Source organism: Schistocerca gregaria, chromosome 2 (assembly GCF_023897955.1).
Source record: "Schistocerca gregaria isolate iqSchGreg1 chromosome 2, iqSchGreg1.2, whole genome shotgun sequence".
In the NCBI taxonomy this organism is placed as follows: domain Eukaryota; kingdom Metazoa; phylum Arthropoda; class Insecta; order Orthoptera; family Acrididae; genus Schistocerca; species Schistocerca gregaria.
In genome coordinates, this window is record NC_064921.1 from 754,379,290 (window position 1) to 754,399,100 (window position 19,811).

General features: G+C 39.8%; 1 protein-coding gene across 2 annotated transcripts in view; it reads left to right on the plus strand.

The window, feature by feature from the left end:
* LOC126334943 (cyclic nucleotide-gated cation channel beta-1) overlaps positions 1-19,811 on the plus strand; it is a 181,187-nt gene that overhangs the window by 129,841 nt on the left and 31,535 nt on the right. The gene's annotated exons all lie outside the window — the stretch shown is intronic.

Genomic DNA, 19,811 nt, shown 5'->3' on the forward strand with positions numbered 1-19,811 from the left:
TCCCCTGGAGCAGATCCGCCAACTATCTCGGCGTAACCTTAGACTCGAGACTAACATGGAAACCCCATGTAGAGAGATCCACAGGAAAGTCTGCGCCACAATGTCCATCCTATACCCAGTCCTCAACACAACCAGCTCCTTTCCCTGCTCTGTAGGACTAAACGTCTATCAGGTCCTCATACGGCCAGTAATGGAGTATGCGTGCCCTGCCTGGGGATACGCGGCAAAGCGGCACCTGGACAAACACCAGAGGCTGCAGAACCGAGCCCTCAGGAGCACTGCACATACCCTTGGGATTCCCACGGATGATCTGCACGCCCCTGCCGAAATCCCACTCCTCAAAGAAAGATTCCAGGATCTGGCAAGGGCTTTCGATGAGAGCTCTTCCAGATCTGGAAATAACCTTATCCTATCCCTAGGTCGGTATGACATGTCCCGCGGCAAGCACAAACGCCCCATGACGATCTTCGACGACTAAGTCAAAGAGAAAATCCCAAAAATCCCCAAATCCTAACCCAAATCCTTAACCCTTAAAACACCAAACATCTCGCCACCCTCGGGCAAGTACTAGCCACCACCAGAACACCAACACAACACACAGACAGATAAAACAGTCAAAGACAATCACACACTCAAAACACACACATTGGAGTATAAGCCAACAGGCTACACACTCCTCAAAACACTTCCCCGAGGAGGGGAAAGTTAAAATGGGAGAGAGAGCTGCTTACACGTAAGAATCTTTCTCTGTGAGACACTTCAGAGACAGCCGGTAAAAAAGTGTGACGAATATTTGCAACTGCAAGGATCAATTCTGTCTACTGGAATATTTGTGAAGGTAAACAGGTGCAAGGGAATAACGATGGTTACCAGCTCTTGAAACAGACCTCATCTGCAGCAGATGATTCTTCTCAGTTGATAGTAAAACAAATTTTGTAACCATTCTCGAATTTGTCAACTACATACACTGCGTGACAAATGCTAAGGAACAGAGACATTGTTGAACAGAAATAATGACAAGTAGTGAATGACGACACATAATACAGTACATACTGGTGTGTAATGGAGGTGCAGCCGTATATTTATAACGAAAAATGGTACAGATTTCCACGCAGGAAAGTAGGATAACAGAAATACGATGGTCACTCCAAAGGAAATGCACACTATTTTTGTAAAAATACAGTTTTCATTCTGCATGTGTGAAAGTCTTACAGTGTGTAGATACATCCTTCCCGCTTATTTTCAAACTTACAGGGTGATTCAAAAAGAATACTACAACTTTAAGAATTTAAAACTCTGCAACGACAAAAGGCAGAGCTAAGCACTATCTGTTGGCGAATTAAGGCAGCTATAAAGCTTCATTTAGTTGTCCATTTGTTCGCTTGAGGCGCTGTTGACTAGGCGTCAGCGTCAGTTGATGCTAAGATGGCGACCGCTCAACAGAAAGCTTTTTGTGTTATTGAGTACGGCAGAAGTGAATCGACGACAGTTGTTCAGCGTGCATTTCGAACGAAGTATGGTGTTAAACCTCCTGATAGGTGGTGTATTAAACGTTGGTATAAATAGTTTACAGAGAATGGGTGTTTGTGCAAAGGGAAAAGTTCTGGACGGCCGAGAACGAGTGATGAAAATGTAGCACGCATCCAGCAAGCATTTGTTCGCAGCCCAGGAAAATCGACTCGCAGAGCTAGCAGAGAGCTGCAAATTCCACAACAATTCATATTTCAGCAGGATGGAGCGCCACCACAGTGGCACTTATCTGTCCGTAACTACCTGAACGTCAACTACCCGAGGCAATGGATCGGCCGCCAGGCAGCCCGTGACAGAGCACTTGATCACTGGCCTCCAAGAAGCCCTGATCTTACCCCCCTTCTTATGGGGGTATGTTAAGGATATGGTGTTTCGGCCACCTCTCCCAGCCACCATTGATGATTTGAAACGAGAAATAACAGCAGCTATCCAAACTGTTAAGCCTGATATGCTACAGAGAGTGTGGAACGAGTTGGAGTATCCGGTTGATATTGCTCGAGTGTCTGGAGGGGGCCATATTGAACATCTCTGAACTTGTTTTTGAGTGAAAAAAAACCTTTTTAAATACTCTTTGTAATGATGTATAACAGAAGGTTATATTATGTTTCTTTCATTAAATACACATTTTTAAAGTTGTGGTATTCTTTTTGAATCACCCTGTACTTCAACATGTTCCCGTGAGTGGCACCGTCACAGCGTGTCTTCAAGATGGCTGCTACACTTGACGTTAGTCAGAAGCAACTTGCTGTCATAGAATTCCTGTGCTGTGAAAACGAGACAGTGGGAAACATCCACAAGAGCTTGAAAAAGGTGTATGGAGATGCTGCTGTCGGTGGGCAAGCAGGTTATGTGATGAAAGTGGGCACGGCAATATTGAAGATTGTCCTTGCAGTGGCATGCCTTGTACTGCGCACACTCCAGACAATGAGCAGAGAGTTAACGAACAGGTGACTGCTGACAGACGCATCACAGTGAACGAATTGTCACGCTATGTTGGGATAGGGGAAGGAAGTGTTAGCAGAATACTGAAAGTGTTGGCGTTAAAAAAAGGTTTGTGCCAGGTGGGTTCCCAGGATGTTGACAGTGACTCACAAAGAAACAAGAAAAACGGTATGCAGTGAACTTTTGGAACAGTACGAGAATGTTGGAGATGAATTTCGTGGAAGAATTGTCACAGGCGATGAAACATGGCTCCATCATTTTTCACCACAGACGAAGAGGCAATCAATGGAGTGGATCATGCAAATTCACCCAAGAAAACAAAATTCAAAACCACACCTTCTCCTGGAAAAGTTATGGCTATGGTGTTTTTCGATTCTGAAGGACTCTTGCTTGTGGACATCATGCCAACTGGAACCACTATAAATTTTTATGCATATGTGACGACACTGAAGAAACTTCAGGCTCGACTGAGTCGTGTTCGACCACTTGGCAAAAGCAGGATGTTTTGCTGTTGAACGATAATGCACGGCCACATGTCAGTCAAAAACCATGGAAGCGATCACAAAACTCGGATGGACAACACTGAAACACCTGCCTTAGAGTCCTGTCCTGGCTTCATGTGACTATCATCTCTTTGGGAAACTAAAAGACTCTCTTCGTGGAACAAGGTTTGAAGATGATGACGCTGTCAAACAGTGGCTCCAACAGGTTGGTCCAGAATTTTACCGTGCGGGTATACAGGCGCTGGTTCCAAGATGGCGTAAGGCAGTTGAGAGGGATGGAACTTATGTGGTGAAATGAAAATATTGTTCCTATAGGATGTATTTACACACTATAAAAATTTCAAACATGTAGAATAAAAGATGGATTTAAAAAAAAAAATAGTGTGCATTTCTTTTGGAATGACACTTGTAAATAACGTTCGTCTCTAACACAGGTTAGACACGCAACATTAAGATCAATATCGGACTCTCAAGCACTAAGGTACATTTTACACGCTGACTACCAAACTGTTGTGGAGTCCTCAGGGGGTAATGTCCCATGGCTCTTTCAAGGCAGCTTCCAGTTCTTGCATAGTTCGAGGAAAGACACGTTTGCCAAGAGCATCTCAGGCGTTAGCTGTAGGGTCAGGTGTAGGGAGTATACATGCCTTTACATAGGTTCAGTTTCTTCACTTTCCAATGTGCCCGACACTTCAACAGCCCTGTGAGGTCAGACATTGTCATCCATAAACAGAAAGTCAGGACCTACCACACCAGTAAACAGACAGATAAATCCAAAATAACCTCCCTGCAATACCACCTTGGAAGTTGACGATACCCCTCGCAAAAATCTGCAGTGGTGTTTGGTCATTCTGCATAATGCCTTCGCACACCATAACGCCTACATCATAACTATGATGTTTGTGAACATTCTGTGATGTTCAATGTGTTCCCCTCTCTCTCCATATGAAATGCTGGCCAGACTCATTCGCCACTGTAAAGTGGGATTCGTCATCTCTCTGACCAATGTTGCTGACCCCAACCATCATGCTCCGTACGCCAACGAACTCTTTCTCAGTGATGGTTTGCGTAAAGTGGTATGAGTGGGATGCATGTAACAGGCTTTCAAACATCCAAATCAGCTTGATTTTACCACCAAAAAATGGCTGCATCACAGACGTGTGTACCCACAGCTGTTGCAAAGTCTAGAGTTATCTGCGTAGGATTGAGCTATCCATTCCTTTTTGCCGTCGGACCTACATATGGATCTTCTTATGGTGAGATGGTCCATCTCTGACCACCGGCATGCTTTCACATAGTATTTTAATCACGAGATGACACATTTGGACTCACCCATTACTGTGATCACAGTAGTGATACTTTGACCGGCTTCAAGCCATCTATCTCATCCATCTGCTCACTCTGCAATCGCAAGCACTCAGATGACGTCTTTCAGACATGTTACCCACACCAAATCTCGCACTTATCTGTTCCACAATAACCTTCATCAAACACCATACTGCGTGAACTGCCAGATGCATAAAGAGCATTCATGCACATACTCCACTGCAACTAAGTCATCTCACTTATACATCTCTGTTTACTAACAATGGTCGGGTGTTTTGTAGCAATTGTCAGTTGTTTAGTAACAGTAAGGAGTTGTTCCTCAGCAAGTGTCAGTTGTCCCTTTACAATTGTCAAGCAGTGTACATAGCTTTAAGTGAGAGTGTCTGATATTCTTTCCCCCCTCCCCCCCCTCCCCCTCCGCTTCGCTCCACCCTCCTTTGAAGTCTTGGTCATTGTGACAGCCTGTTCTGTAGCTAGACCAAAGGCTAAGTTAGGTTGAAAGATGATAGTGGACAAGTCTCTGATAAGGAGGAGGCTTACCATATGTTCGGAATTTGCCCAGACAGTCCTTGTTCATTAGTACTGTCTGGGATAATGTCCAGAGATGCAAGAGTGTCAGGGATTTGAGACTTTTGTGACTGGCAAGGACTTCTTTTTAAATTGTAGATCCAGAAGCTGAAGAGGTCTCTCTCATACTACATATATCAATGATCCCAACCCATTTACCCATTTATTTTAAGAGAGTTCAATTTCCAGTCAAGATTTCCTTTGCAACACCAGTAAACAAGGCTCATACCAGAGAAAGGGGGAGTGGGGAAGAAGGCAGAAAAAGAGAGGAAAAATAAATACAGAGAGAGGGAAGGAGGAGATGGACAGAGAGCGGGAGGAAGAGGAAAATGGCAGAAAAAGGGAGGAGGCGGTGATGGACAGAGAAAGGGGGAGGAGGAGGAGATGGAGAAAGAGAGGGGGGAGAAGATGCACAGAGGGAGGAAAGGAGATGGAGATTAGGATGTACATCGAATTCCCATACATATTTAGCAATTGTGAAGCAGTACTGGGTTTGTTAGTATTGTATGTAAACTATGAAAAATAATCTTTACCAGTTTTTTCTATCCTTTTTATGGCTGAAAAGCTTCTGTCAGCTGAGGAATTGAATGCAAGAATAGTTTAAATTGGTTCCAAAATTTCACAGTGTACAGTCTGGATTCCACTTGGTAGTAAACTTCAACAGATCAGCAACACTTTTATGATGCATTATTGTGGAAATATGCATGAACACTACCTGTCATCTGAAACAGGAAATAACAAAAAAAAGTGATCCATGTCAGTCTTTTAGAGGTTTTTCAGCTTAACACTGTTTGCATTGTTAAGAATTAAGTACATTTAAAAGTTCCCTAAGTAACATAGAATCCATGTTACTGAATCTATCTCACAACTGTCCCACCAATGTGCCCATAATTTACAGTAAGTGGCTCTAATATTTGTTGCCAAATTGACTGCAATATAATGCTTAGGATGAATAGTTACCAGTTCATCTGCATGTTGACCGTGAATGACTCTTTCTCATATTCTTTCAAATGAGCAACATTTGGTTTTCAACATATTGTGGAATTAATTAGTCTTTGTTATACATTAACTAGTGTCGTAAGCTCTGGCTTACAGTATATCAAATAAGCCATAATGAGAGGGAAAATATCTGCAAAAGTATGTAGAATGTAACTGAAACTGACATTTTGCACCTTGATTTCAAACCCACAAGCAGTAGTGTAGGCTTCTTCATCCCACTTCTCATTTAAGTCAAATATCTTCTTGAAAAGTGAAGCCAGTTGGTTGCAATATAAGATTTTTACCAAAAGGGATGCAGAACTCCACTGTGTAACAGACACTTTAGGCGACCGTTTCTTTACTTCCTCATCTAGAGCTCACATTCTTTTGGTTGAATTTGAAAAAAAGAAGCAGGACAATTGAACGTGAGAAAAGAAATTATGTATTCTTCGTTCTTTGACATGACTTGCAATAGTACTGAGTTGAGTCGATGAATAAGCAGTGCAGTAGAAAATCTTTTTATCCCTCTTGATTGTGATGCATTCAAATGACCAACCATGGCCCCAGCTCCATGGTAACTCCGAAAATGTTCAAGAATTTTAAGAACTTTCATAGACTTGACCAACAGCTGTGACATAGTGAAGTACTGAGGAGACTTACAAGAAAATATACAGAGCAGTTGTTTCAAACTTAATAACTGAGACCAAAATTTGACTGACTGCTTGACATTCTTATTTTATTTATGAGAGTGTTTAAAACAGGAGTCAACTCATTCTCTATTTGATTTGACGTTCTTGTAAATACAAAAGAATGTTCTAAATGATGAGTAAACTTTTCGTCCTCTACACAGAGTTCCACATAACTGAATGCAAGACTCAGTTGTAGTTCTAGCCAGTTGTACTGAATTCTTCTCCTGTTGGAAATTGCAGGTAGTGAAGTTGTGCAGCAGAATCCCACATTTGCAATGGCATTCCCATGCTTAGATTTCTATGATTTTGCTGGTCAAGGGTATGATATGTAACAAGCTCAGTTGCTAACCTTCCCACAAATAACAGTATATCTATTTAGTGTCAATTAAAAGCTGCTAATGCCGTTAGTGGCTATGAGATAATGTAAAACTATGTACCAAATATGTAATTTGTGATTGCAGTTAATAAAAATGACTTTCTCCGTAGCACAAGAAATTACAACTCTTAGTTCTTCTAGCATCACTCAAAGGCACACACACAGGAACTGGTATCCTGGGGTAGCACCCTTCCTAGAGCTACCAGTTGTACAACCCTTTCAGAGAACACCGGTCCTTACCTGAATTGTAGAGCACAGTCAGTGTGAACTTAGAATTTTTCTGAGATTAATGAATAATGGACAATACTAATCCCAAGAGATTCTATAATATCAACAGTTAGCACAATTTTCAACCCAATAAGGGATATTTTTATACTTTTAAAGTACCCATTGCCAATTATTTCACCATTGTTTCCAGTTTATGCTAGGTAAGCAGTGCTATTTTGTATTTCTGTCACATACACTCCACTGGCAAGGAGACTGTGAAGCCATCAAGCTATCAAACCATGGCTGTATTATATTTAATTATGAAATTTTTATGGTTATTTTGTTTGTAGCTCATTAGTGTTTCAATTTCTAGACAGGCTCTCTTTCCTGGCTGGACAGTTCTTGCACATATTAGCACTTCATCTGAATCTTCAATTCCAGTTTTATTAGATTTCTTATAGACAAGTTCATAGTGTGTGGGGTCTTCATTTTCAGTATGAAATGTATTTATTTAGATTTACAATTGCCTTATTTGACACTAATAAGACTTGAGATGGTCCGTTACATGGAGTGCTAAATTTTCAATTCAAAATTTTTGGGCATCCTTGAATAAATTTACCGTAAAAACAAATTAAATTTTGTATTATAAGCTGTATAGTGTAGTTGTAATTAAACTTTCACTACTAGAACCAGTCTAGAAGGAGTGCTCTAGGGAAGTGTGACAGAACTGTTGTATTTTCTATGTACGTAAATGATCTGGCAGACAGGGTGGGCAGCAGTTCACAGTTCTTTGCTGATGATGTTGTGATGTACAGAAAGGTATCAAAGATAAGTTGCTGTAGATTGATAAAAGACAACATAGACAAAACTTCTACTTGGTGTGATGAATCGCTCTTAATGTAGAAAAATCTAAGTTAATGTGGATGATTTGGAAAAAAACCCTTGATTTTCATATAGAGTATTAGTAATTCCCCACTTGACATAGTCACATTGTTTAAGTATCTGGGCATAATGCTGCGAAGCGATATGAAATGAAATGGAATGAGCATGTGAGGGTTGTGGTAGGGAAGGCCAATCTTTGACTTTGATTTATTAGGAGAATTTCAAAAAACATATGGTTCATCTGTAAAGGAGAAAACATATAGGACACTTGCATCACCTATTCTTGAGTACTGTTCGAGTGTTTGGGATCTGCACTGGGTCAAATTGAAAGAAGAGGTTGAAGCAATTCCTACGCAAGCTGAGCATAATGTTGCAAAGCAATATGAAATGGAATGAGCATGTGAGGATTGTGGTAGGAAAGGTGAATTGTTGACTTTGTTTTATTGGGAGAATTTTAAAAACATGTGGTTCACCTGTAAGGGAGACCACATATAGGACTCTTGCATGACCTATTCTTGAGTACTGTTCGAGTGTTTGGAATCCACACTAGGTCAGATTGAAAGAAGATGTCGAAGCAATTCAGAGCGAGCTGCTAGATTTGTTATTGGTGGCTTTGATCAGGATGGTTGTGTTACGGATATGCTATGGAAGCTTAAGTGGGAATCCATGGAGTAAAGAAGACATTCATTTCAGGAAACATCACTGTGAAAATTTAGAGAACCGGCATTTGAAGCTGACCGCAGAACAATTCTACTGCCACCAACATACATTTAGCATAGGGACCACAAAGATATGAGAAATTAGGGCTCATACTTAGATGCATAGATAGTCAGTTTTCCCTCACTGTGTCTGCAAGTGCAACAGGAAAGAAAATGACTAGCTGTGGTAAAAGAGCTGGCCGCGGTGGTCTAGCGGTTCAGGCGCTCAGTCCAGAACCGCGCGACCGCTTCGGTCGCAGGTTCGAATCCTGCCTCGGGCATGGATGTGTGTGATGTCCTTAGGTTAGTTAGGTTTAAGTAGTTCTAAGTTCTAGGGGACTGATGACCACAGATGTTAAGTCCCATAGTGCTCAGAGGACTTTTTTTTTTTTTTAAGAAATCTTCTGCTATACACCAGACAGTGACTTGTGGATTATGTCTTTAGATGTGGAAGTAGAAAACTGTTTATCACTGCACAAGGTGAGCAGAGCTCTACTTTTTAAGCTGTTTTATGAAAACAAAAACGACAGTGCTGCTGCTCTTCATGAATATTGACACATTAAATGAATATGGAGATGTCCTCTTTCTACACTGGGGCTGAGAAACATGATTTGGAAGTTCACATTAACTGGCAATTTGGGAACTGTTCCTGGGAGAGGCCATTAATAAATATGGCCACAATTGTTGGAGTTACTGTTGGCATGGCTGTGAATGGGGGATGAAATGTTCAGTCTTCGAGCAGTGCATGAACTGTTTCATGACAACTGATGGTCCACATCCCACCTAAGATGTTTCGGACAGCAGTAGCACAATCTCTAGTGTGGTTCCAGGCTCTTATGGATGCAGATGGTCATCACATTGAGCAAAGTTTGTAACGAGGAATGTAAACATGGAGTGCAATTAACAAATCAATGGTAGGAAATGAAAACCTCTTAACTCCATTTTGCTAAATTTTACGAGAGAAGCAAAACAGTTTCTTAAAAAATAATATAAAGTGGTACAGATAAAGTTGCTACATGTCTAACTACACTGCTGTCCAAAATTAAAGTAACAAACTGATATTTCCCCATCCTGTGTCTAATTCACAATATAGTCATACAAATTGTCAACAGAGGTCCATAGGATCATGTTCTACGAATTAGATGGCATTCTATCAATAGACAACCATGCCAACAATGACATCAGGGCACCTATCAAACAGTGTAGTGTTTGCCAGGTAGTCCCACAACCACAGTCACTGTGTGTGCTGCCACAGCTGGTGCAGTATGGCACAGAGAAGATGTCTACTAGTCACTGCAGTAGAGGGCTGTAGGAAGAATGGATGCAGGACAGTCGCAAACTGATGTGGCCCGATGGCTTAATGTGAATCGTTCTGTTGTTTCTTGGATGTTCTGACAGTTTATCAAGACCAAAACTGTATCCCGAAGACTTGGGCAGAGCTGAGAACATGCGACATCATAAACAGAGGACCATTATTTGGCTGTAAGGACATGATGCACCACCTTAGTACTGCACTGCAGCTGGCAACTGACCTCACAGCACCCACTGGAAGTGTTGTACTGAGGCAAACAGTGTACAGATGGCTTCGGCAGAGTGGCCTTTATTGTCGGAGACCTGCTGTATGTACACAGGGGAGTTACAGTGCTAATAAATTGTAGCGAAAAGGAGGAAGATCTGCAGGAGACTGACACTTAGTACAGGACTTGCTGATTTGGACTCAACATTAACAGATACAATGTACACCACATAAAGAGCCAGAAAGACCAATTATTCTATTATTGCAAAACAATCATTGAAATGGGGCATGTGATATGCAGTGATGATGTGGGTCTGTGAACAGACTGACAGGCTCTCTGTTCACATTTCATTCAGAGGTATGATGTGTAAAGGAACTGGCTTACTAGAACTACAAAGGGGGATGCTCATCAGCTGGTGAGCCAGTTACACAAGTATTTTTGAAATGATTAACCTTCAGAACTGATCATGTTCTTCACTTTATCAAGATTGGACTAATGGCACATTCTAAGAACTGTGGAGCTCTATGCACCAGTGATATCTGAATTCGACATTGACTTGATATTGTATGTATGCCAACCTACATGCTGCTGTGGAACAGCTCATTAAACACATTTATCAATTACAATCCCACAGTTAGTGAAAATGCTTTGTATGCTACCCTAAGTAGTTAGGTAGTGCCTGCACATGTGATAAATGGTAAAGACTTGAACTTGCTCAACAGGACCAAAACTAACCTGGTGCTGACTGACAACTTGTAGGCTAGAAATGTTTGAACATGAGGCCAAATGAGTGATGTCCACTGTGGTACCCTTTGCCTCCAAAGTTGTGCAGGAAATGAGCTTTACAGATACTGCCATAGCCAGTTGATTTTGGCAAAAGTGTATTGCAGACAGGATCAATGTTGACTGTTGTGGGCTGTAATAGCAGGTAGATTGACAGCTATACAGCAAATCAGCAAATCACATACAAGTTCCCTGCTGAGCCACAAATATATACAGCTATACCAGTGAGAACAGCTGCCTGGCCAATGAGTAAAGAAGCCACTGCCTGTATATCTGTACTCGCTACACTTTCAGAATAAAATACAAATTAGAGGGAGCGTGCAACCATGACAAGGTTGGGGAAAGGTCTTATGGCCTAATGAGTTTGGGTATGTACTGGTAAATGCTGATTGCAGTATAGGAGTGTATGGAAAACATAAAATGATTCTTGCTACTTGCCAGAAAGCCATCGTTCAGGTAAGTGATTGGAGATGTCATTGTGTGGGGGACCCCTTACATACCTGTAATCATGTCTTACTAGCAAGTGTTACGAGAATTGATTGAGAGATCTTGCACATCCATTTGACAGCCTACAGTACCTCTCAAGTGACTTCTGACTTCAGCAAGACAGTGAACCAGTCTGTCAATATGGTATGGTATCTTAATGGTTGAAAGAATACCATAGACACCTGATCACTATCATATAGAACACCTTGCAGTGTTACTAATCTGGTTTGAACCTCATCTTCTTCGTAACGCCATATTGGAAACTTTTAGAGTATTGAAATAAGTTACGCAATGCTGGACACAACACCACTTTTTATTGTTGCACTTGGCCACATTTTTATTAAGTTTAAATTGATCTACTGGACAATGACCAGTTTGCTAATACTTCTACTCATATATTAAGAGAACCAGGCTAGACCTCACAATCAGTGGTAATTTCAGTGAAAACACTCATCCTGAAACTCCTTATCTCAAAGTTATAGTTTGTAAAGCACAGCCAGTTGATAATTCATTAGCAACGTAAACACAGCTTTGCTCACAATTATGAAAGAAATTCACAGAGGCATTTCATACATATAAATTGATAATGGGATAAATGACAGACAGATTAATTGTTCCACTTAAGGCAGTTAGCAGTTTGTTATCCATTTCTTGATGACACTTGATCCAGATGAAAACAAACCTGCATTTACATGTTGAAAAAGCACTTTGTAGGCACCAAATTCATTACAAAATGAACTTCCTGTGAATTAGTATGGGCAGAGGTCATTGTTGGCAACCGTAATAAAATAATTATTGTATCCTTTTACCGACCTCCCAATTCAGATGATACAGTTGCTGAAAGGTTCAAAGAAAACTTGAATTTGATTTCAAACATGTACTCGACTCATGCGATAATAATTGGTGGTGACTTTATTTTATCCTCGATATGTTGGCGAAAATACACGTTAATGAAAATTATTTCGAGCAGTTAGTTCATGAGCCCACGTGAATAGTTAACAGATGTGAAAACGCACTTGACCTCTTAGCAACAAATAATCCTGAGTTAATAATGAGCATCAAAACTTATTCAGGGACTAATGAACACAGGGTAGTGGTAGCAAGATTGAATATTGTAATCCCTAAATCCTCGAAAAATAAGCAAAAAATATGCCTGTTCAAAATAGCAAATAAAAATTCACTTGAAGCCTTCCTGAGAGACAATCTCCACTTATTCCAAATTAATCATATAAGTGTAGAGCCATGGACCTTGCCGTTGATGGGGAGGCTTGCGTGCCTCAGCGATACATATAGCCGTACCGTAGGTGCCACAATGGAGGAGTATCTGTTGAGAGGCCAAATGTGTGGTTCCTGAGGGGGGCAGCAGCCTTTTCAGTAGTTGCAGGGGCAACAGTCTGGATAATTGACTGAGCTGGCCTTGTAACACTAATCAAAATGGCCTTTCTGTGCTGGTACTGCAAACGGCTGAAATCAAGGGGAAACTACAGTCGCAATTTTTCCCAAGGGCATGCAGCTTTACTGTATGCCTAAATTATGATGGCGTCCTCTTGGGTAAAAAATTCCAAAGGTAAAATAGTCCCCCATTTGGATCTCCGGGCAGGGACTACTCAGGAGGACGTTATCAGGAGAAAGAAAACTGGTGCTCTACGGATCGGAGCATGGAATGTCAGATCCCTTAATCGGGCAGGTAGGTTAGAAAATTTAAAAAGGGTAATGGATAGGTTAAAGTTAGATACAGTGGGAATTAGCGAAGTTCGGTGGCAGGAGGAACAAGACTTCTGACCAGGTGAAAACACGGTTAAATTCAAATAGGAGTAATGCAGGAGTAGGTTTAATAATGAATATGAAAATAGGAATGCGGGTAAGCTACTACAAACAGCATAGTGAAAGCCTTATTGTGGCCAAGATACATCCGAAGCCCACGCCTACCACAGCAGTACAAGTTTAAATGCCAACCAGCTCCGCAGATGACGAAGAGATTGATGAAATGTATGATGAGATAAAAGAAATTATTCAGATAGTGAAGGGAGATGAAAATCTAATAGTTATGGGGGACTGGAATTCTGACAGTAGGAAAAGGGAGAGAAGGAAACGTAGTAGGTAATTATGGATTGGGGGGAAGAAGTGAAAGAGGAAGCCGCCTGGTAGAATTTTGCACAGAGCATTACTTAATCATAGCTAATACTTGGTTCAAGATCCATAAAAGAAGGTTATATACATGGAAGAAGCCTGGAGGCACTAGAAGGTATCAGATAGATTATATAATGGTAATACAGAGATTCAGGAACCAGGTTTTAAATTGTAGGACATTTCCAGAGGCAGATGTGGACTCTGACCACAATCTATTGGTTATGAACTGTAGATTAAAACTGAGGAAACTGCAAAAGGTGGGAATTTAAGGAGATGGAACCTGAATAAACTGAAAGAACCAGAGGTTGTAGAGAGATTCAGGGAGTGCATTAGGGAACAATTGACAAGAATAGGGTAAAGAAATACAGTGGAAGAAGAATGGGTAGCTTTGAGAGACAAAATAGTGAAGGTAGCAGAGGATCAAATAGGTAAAAAGACGAGGGCTAATAGAAATCCTTGGGTAACAGAAGAGATATTGAATTTAATTGATGAAAGGAGAAAATATAAAAATGCAGTAAATGAAGCAGGCAAAAAGGAATAAAAATGTCTCAAAAATGAGATTGACAGGAAGTGCAAAATGGCTAAGCAGGGATGTCTAGAGGACAAATGTAAGGATGTAGAGGCACATATCACAAGGGGTAAGATAGATACTGCATACAGAGAAAGTAAAGAGATCTTTGGAGAAAAGAGAACCATTTGTATGAATATCAAGAGCTCAGATGGAAACCCAGTTCTAAGCAAAGAAGGAAAAGCAGAAAGGTGGAAGGAGTATATAGAGGGTCTATACAAGGGCGACATTCTTGAGGACAATATTATAGAAATGGAAGAGAATGTAAATGAAGATGAAATTGGAGATATGATACTGCATGAAGAGTTTGACAGAGCACTGAAAGACCTAAGTGGAAACAAGGCCCCGGGAGTAGACAACATTCCATTAGAACTACTGATAGCGTTGTGAGAGCCAGTCCTGACAAAACTCTACCATCTGGTGAGCAAGATGTATGAGACAGGTGAAATACCCTCAGACTTCAAGAAGAATAGAATAATTCCAATCCCAAAGAAAGCAGGCATTGACAGATGTGAAAATCATCGAACTATCAGTTTAATAAGCCACAGCTTCAAAATACTAACATGAATACTTTATAGATGAATGGGAAAACTGGTAGAAGCTGACCTCGGGGAAGATAAGTTTGGATTCCATAGAAATGTTGGATCACATGAGTCAATACTGACCCTACAGCCTATCTTAGAAAATAGATTAAGGAAAGGCAAGCCTATGTTTCTATCATTTGTAGACTTAGAGAAAGCTTTTGACAATGTTGACTGGAATACTCTCTTTCAAATTCTGAAGGTGGCAGGGGTAAAATACAGGGAGCGAAAGGCTATTTACAAATTCTACAGAAACCAGATGGCAGTTATAAGAGTCAAGGGGCATGAAAGTGAAGCAGTGGTCGGGAAGGGAGTGAGACAGGGTTGTAGCTTATCCCCGATATTATTCAATCTGATTTTGAGCAGGCAGTAAAGGAAACAAAAGAAAAATTCGGAGTTGGAATTAAAATCCATGCAGAATAAATAAAAACTTGGAGGTTCGCCAATGACATTGTAATTCTGCAGAGACAGCAAAGGACCTGCAAGAGCAGCCGAATGGAATAGACAGTGTCTTGAATGGATGGTATAAGATGAACATCAACAAAAGCAAAACGAGGATAATGGAATGTAGTCGAAGTAAGTTGGGTGATGCTGAGGGAATTATATTGGTAAATGAGACACTTAAAGTAGTAAAGGAGTTTTGCTATTTGGGGAGCAAAATAACTGATGATGGTCAAAGTAGAGAGGATATAAAATGTAGACTGGCATAGCAAGGAAAGTGTTTCTGGAGAAGAGAAATTTGTTAACATCGGGTATTGATTTAAGTGTCAGGGAGTCCTTTCTGAAAGTATTTGTATGGTGTGTAGCCATGTATGGAAGGAAACATGGACAATAAATAGTTTGGGCAAGAAGAGAATAGAAGCTTTTGAAATGTGGTGCTACAGATGAATACTGAAGTTTAGATGGGTAGATCACATAACTAATGAGGAGGTATTGAACTGAATTGGAGAGAAGAGAAATTTGTGGCACAACTTGACTAGAAGAAGGGATTGGTTGGTAGGGCACATTCTGAGGCATGAAGGGATCACCAATTTAGTATTGGAGGGCAGCGTGGAGCATAAAAACCATAGAGGGAGACCAAGAGATGAATACACTAAACAGATTCAGAAGGATGTAGGTTGCATTAAGTACTGGGAGATGAAGAACCTTACACAGGATTGAGTAGCATGGAGAGCTGCATCAAACCAGTCTCTGGAGTGAAGAACACAACAACAGCAACAATTGTAGACCCGATGTGGCTTAAATTCAGAGAAATAGTATCAGTAGCAATTGAGAGATTTATACCAAATTAATTGACAGACGACGGAGCTGATCATCCTTAACAAAATGGGTTAGAACACTGTAGCAGAAACAACAAAACAAACATGCCAAATTTTATCAGACACAAAATCCCCAAGCTTGACAATCTCTCACAGAAACTTGGAATTTAGTGCGGACTTCAGTGCAAGATGCTTATAACAGTTTCCATAAGGAAACTCTGTCTTGAAGCCTGGCAGAAAATCCAAAGAGATTCTGGTCGTATGTGAAGTATGTTAGCAGCAAGAAACAATCAATGCCTTTTCTGCACGATAGCAATGGAGATATTATAGAAGACAGTGCTGCCAAAGCAGAGTTACTAAACACAGCCTTCAGAAATGCCTTCACAAAAGGAGACAAAGTAAATATTCCAGAATTCAAATCAAGAACAGCTGTCAACATGAGTAACTATAAGTAAATATCCTCAGATTAGTGAAGCCACTTAAATCACTTAATAAAAGCAAGTATTCTGGTCCAGATTGTACACCAATTAGGTTGATTTCGGAGTATGCTGATGCATTAGCTCTGTACTTAACAATCATATACAATCATTTGCTCGATGAAAGATCTGTACCCAAAGACTGGAAAGTTGCACAGGTCACACCAATATTCAAGAAAGATGGTAGGAGTAGTTCACTAAATTATTGGCCCATATCATTCACATTGATATGCAGCAGGATTTTGGAACATATATTGTGTTCGAACATTATGAATTACCCCGAAGAAAATCGTCTATTGACACACAGTCAACATTGTTCCTGTGAAACACAACTATCTCTTTATTTACGTGAAGTGTTGAGTGACATTGACAAGGGATTTCAGATCAATTCTGTATTTCTGGATTTCCAGAAGGCCTTTGACACTGTGCCACACAAGTGGCTCGTAGTGAAGTTGCGTGCTTATGGAATAATGTCTCAGTTATGTGAGTGGATTTGTTATTTCCTGTAAGAGAGGTCACAGTTCATAGTAATTGACGGAAAGTCATCAAGTAAAACAGAAGTAGTGTTATAGGCCCTTGGCTGTTCCTTATTGTGTAGAGAAAGACTTTGAGGCATGTGTCACAAAAATAGTAGAAGCTAACAAGAAACTGCTAATCGTAGCAGTATACAGGGCTCCATCTGGTAATTTTAAAGTATTAATGAAACAATTAGATTGTGTGCTATTGTATCTCACAAGAAGAAATAGGGACATTATAGTGATTGGAGATTTTAATATAGATTTCCTAGAAAGCTCATCTTCTAAGACAGTGTTAGCAAATTTAATGCATACCTACAACCTTGTCTCCACTCTCAATTTTCCCACAAGAACTACTGCCACTTCCAGCACTCTAATAGATAATATCTTTGTAGATATGAGTAAAACTCATCACATCGAAGTTGAAAAAGTCATAAATGGTCTCTCTGATCATGATGGGCAAATACTCACAATTGACAACTTTAATACAAATCAGAACGAAGCTAGTGCACAGTGGAAAACCATTAGAAACATGAATGAGGAAAATATCCCAAAATTCAAATTATGCATTCAGGGGAATGACTGGAGGTATGTTTATCTTGCAAATGATGTTAATATAAAATATAATTTATTTACTGATGAATTATCAGGTATATTTGAAAGTGTCTTTCCAAAAAAGGTCTGTAGACTACAGAACAGGCAATCAAGCATGAAAACCATGGCTCACCAAGGGCATAAAAATATCATGCCAGAGAAAAAGAGAACTGTATATAATATCAAGACAAACCAATAATCCCCTCCAGATGAAATATTATAGGACATACTGCAAAATCTTAACTAAAGCCATTAAAAAATCTAAAAGTATGTGCATACAATCTGAAATTAATTGTTCAAATAATAAAATCAGAACGATTTGGAATGTAATAAAGAGGGAAACAGGTACTACACCACCTGAAAATGAAAAAACTGCTGTCCTAAAAATTAACGATTTGGAAATAACTGATGGTAAACATTTATAATATTACTTGAAAATACAGCTCTTCAGTTGCACAGGTAAAAATTTCCAACTTTACATAGGTTTCAACTGCTCTAAGGCAGCCTTCATCAGAAGTAAAAAATCTTTACTTCTGATGAAGGCTACCTTAGAGCAGTTGAAACCTTTTTACTTCTGATGAAGACTGCCTTAGAGCAGTTGAAACCTAGGTAAAGTTGGAAATTTTTACCAGTGCAACCAACGTGCTGTATTTTCAAGTAATATTATAAATTTCGTCTACGGTTGCTGCATTATCGGCCATGTTCAAAATTGTGATAGTAAACAGATAGCAGGCACATTTAACAACCACTTTCTAAGTGTCACCTCTCAAATAGTTTGCAGTGGTGACCTAAGGGAAGCTGCAGATGTTCTGAAACTTAACCTCCCACAATGTTTTAATGATATAAAAGTAACACCCATAACTCTTGATGAAATAAAAAAAAAGAATTCACTCATTGAAAAGTAAAGGATCTTCAGGTATAGATAACATCTCTTGTAAACTGAGTAAACTATTGAAAGCCTGCAGTAATGATGTAAGTGTAGTACTTACTCAAATTTGCAGCACATCTCTTTATAAGGGAGTTGTTCCAGAGAGAATGAAATATCCCATTGTGAGACCTCTTTTCAAGTCTGGCGATGCTACAGATGTCAAAAATTATCGTCATGTCTCTCTCTTAACAACATTTTCAAAGGTTCTTGAAAAGGCAGTGTATAACAGGATTGTGGCACATCTTGATAAACTTAATATTATTAACCACAGACAGTTTGGTTTTCAAAAAGGCGTTTCCACAGAGTGTGCCATATATTCACTCACAAATGAGTCTATTAATAGTAAGAAGTCACCAGTTGGTGTCTTCTGTGATATTTCCAAGGCCTTCGATCGTGTAAACCACAAGATACTCTTGGAGAAGGCCTATCATTACGGAATGAAAGGGCCTATAGGTAACTGACTAAAATAATATAATGAAGACAGGAAAATGGCTGCACCAAAGGATCTTCTAATCTAGTGGATTCTGAATGTGGCAAAATTCAGCATGGAGTTCCCTAGGGATCTGCCCTTGGACTCTTGCTGTTTTTAATATATGTTAATGATTTACCCCTGTACATTAGTAAAAATTGTGAATTCACAATGGCTGATGATACAAGCGTTGTAGTAGATGGTAAGTCTACTGCTGATCTGGAGACTAATGTTAATGATATACTCAGAGAAGTTACTGCTTGGTTTGAATTAATTCTCTTTCAGTTAATATTAAATAAACTAATTTTATACAGTTCCACACAAAAAATAAAACTCTAGAAAATATAGTAATTGCTCATGACAACCAGGAACTAGAACAGGTGCACTCCACTAAATTCCTGGGGGTTCACATTGACAGTAGGCTCAACTGGGAACAGCATGTGTCCCTTACTCTAAAAAGGCTTTCATCAGCAACTTTTGCTCTAAGAATCACTACTCATTTTGGGGACATCAACATCTTAAAATCAGCTTACGTTGGGTACTTTCACTCATTAATGATTTATGGAATAATATTCTGGGGTAACTCACCAGCCCAAAAAAAAAAAAAAAAAAAAAAAAAAAAAAAAAGAACTTAACTGCTCAGAAGAGAGCAGTCAGAATCATGTGTGGGGTTCCTCCATGAACCTCATGTGGAAAACTTTTCACACAGTTAGGTATTCTGACCAGAACATGTCAGTACATATACTCTATGATGAATGTAATTAATAAAGACTATGCTCACTATGAAACAAATTGTTCATACCATAA